Source organism: Solanum dulcamara, chromosome 9, assembly GCF_947179165.1.
Source record: "Solanum dulcamara chromosome 9, daSolDulc1.2, whole genome shotgun sequence".
NCBI classification, from domain to species: Eukaryota; Viridiplantae; Streptophyta; class Magnoliopsida; order Solanales; family Solanaceae; genus Solanum; species Solanum dulcamara.
Window position 1 is genome coordinate 55,204,286 of NC_077245.1, and position 2,497 is coordinate 55,206,782.

The following is a 2,497-nucleotide window of genomic DNA, read 5'->3' on the forward strand; positions in this document are numbered from 1 at the left end:
TATTGATTTTTAGAAAATCCAATAAAAATAAGTCTTTGGAAATTTTGAGTTTTCATAAGTTTTAAGTATTAAAAAATGGTATTTGGGGTTAATCAGAGCTACAGGTCTTGGAATTAAATTCTGTCAATTCTAGTAGTTTCAAAATGTCAAAATTGGCTTAGGCGACTTTACGGAATCATTTTTGGAGTTGTAACAAAGTTTTGAGGCCTTGAGTTGAGAAATTGAGGAATTTTACGCCAAGGTTTGACTTTGGTCAAATTTTGGAGTTTCGATGTTCAGAATGAAATTCCGACGACTCCGTTGGTTTCGGGAGATGGTTTTTTGTCTTGAAGAAATGTTGGTTGAATTTTTAGAGGTCCCGAGTCCATTTTGGTATTTTAAAGGCCTAAGTTCATTTAGTTGCGACTTTTTGAGTTTTGGGTCAATGAGATCTCGAATTCAAATTCTGAAGATTCCATCAGCTCTGAAATGACCAAATTAGTCTAGTGGAACTATTGTAATTACTATCGAGTCAATCGATACGAGTTTGGGGCAATTTGATGCTTTTGACTTTGAAAGTTAGCATATGATTGACTTTGGTCAACATTCTTTGAAACGCGCTTGAATGAAAATTTTGACAGCGCAGTTAGTTCTAGAATGTTGATTTTGGTTTAGAATGACCCTTCGTTCGCTTTTCGAGGCTTTCGAACTAATATCGAGGCCGTTGTGCAATGTGGCTTAAAATGGCTCTTGGGTGTGGGACCCACTTTCTATTAAAATGATCTCGTATGGGAATTTTGAATGCATCATTGAGTTTGAAATGTCTAATTTAGTGGGGTAGCATATCTGGTTAGCGCATTCCAAACGAATCTCGAGCACCCCGTCGAAGATTTTGGATTTTTCCAAACTCTGCAAAAAATCTGCAGTAGCTGCAAGACCCTTTTTTGGGGTTTTCTCTCGACTTTGAAACCGTTTATCTTGGGCGATATAGATCCAAATTGGGTGATTCTAAAGGCAAACTTGTGAGATTTTTCGTGGATAACGCATTGGAAGCTTGAAAACTGATTTAGAGCATTCAATTTAGGTAAATATCATGATTTTATTTGCAGTAGTGTCTATTTTCAGATTGAGTTTTTAAAGAACTTTGAGAAGTTATTTCTTGACCTATATAAATCTGATTTTGGTGATTCAAGGGTCTAACTTCAATAGAATTTCATGAGGAATCTCGTGGAGATCTCAGAAACGCAAGTAGAAGCTTTATTTCAGGTAAAAATGCATTTTTAGTTACTGATTTAGTCTTTTTTGGAATGAAATTTTGTTGAATTTTGGAAGAGTGTATCTGGGTCAATATAACTCTATTTTGAGTGATTCTTGATGCTAGATTCTGGGGTTTTTCTTTAGAATCATTATAGTATAATTTTTTGGGGTTGGAAGGGTCTCGTTTCTTCAGAATTAGCTAATTTTGATGCTGCAATTTTTAGTCCTTTAGTCAGAATTTATGAGTTTTGGTTGCATATGCGGGTCCCATAATTACCGTTTTAGACCCTAAAATTGGTCTTTCTCCAAAAATTATAAAATTAGTATCTAAACAACTGTATCGACGTTGTGGTTTTTTTTGACAACGTGGCAGTGTTCTGAGGACAGGTCAAGAAGTAAATATAGGTATGTACACAAGCGTACTCAACAACAAAGAGAAAGAATTTAGCTAAATCCATCGGGCTTCCAGAAACCCGATGGGTACGCTCATGCACAAGTATAAGGTAACAACCTGAACAGAACCCCATAAGCCCAACAAAAGAAAAGAAAAGCTAAAGTAAAATGAACGAAGCCACAAGGATTCCAATAATATCATCATTTTATGGACTTGAACCGATCCATCCCTAAGCTCTCATACCTTAACACAAAGCTAAGAGCTGATGAAGACTTGAACCAAAGATTCATCAAGAATCAAGACTTGAATCACGTGTAAGTTGGAATGGACTTCGACCAGGTAACTGTAGGCAATGAGTCGACACAAATAAGCTAGACCACGGACTTCGACTGGGTAACTATAGCCAAGGGTCGAACATGGGTAATCTAGACCATGGACTTCTGCCGAGTAACTGTACCTAAGGAGTCTGATAACAAGTAAACAAGACCACGGTCTTCAACAGGGTAACTATAGCTAAAGAGCTAAACACAAGTAAGCTAGACCATGGGCTTTAACCTAGTAATTGTAGCTAGGGGAGTGAACTAAATTAGAATCAGTGATCAACCGTATGTCACGGGGAGTGCCCCCAAACTGAGTGTCATCAATGCACCACTCCAGCCCGAACCATATATAACTAGAATTGTCGAGAAGACCCCCAAGAATCAAGAACCAAGTGATATAGGACCGATAGGAGAATAGGGCATTATGGAGGTAAGGTCACAAGTTATGTTACAGCCTAGCTAAAGCTCAAACTATTAGACTCAAATCTGCTCTATCAGTCTACAGGGAGCTAACCACTCGAAACTATGTTGGAGAAGTTATAATGCC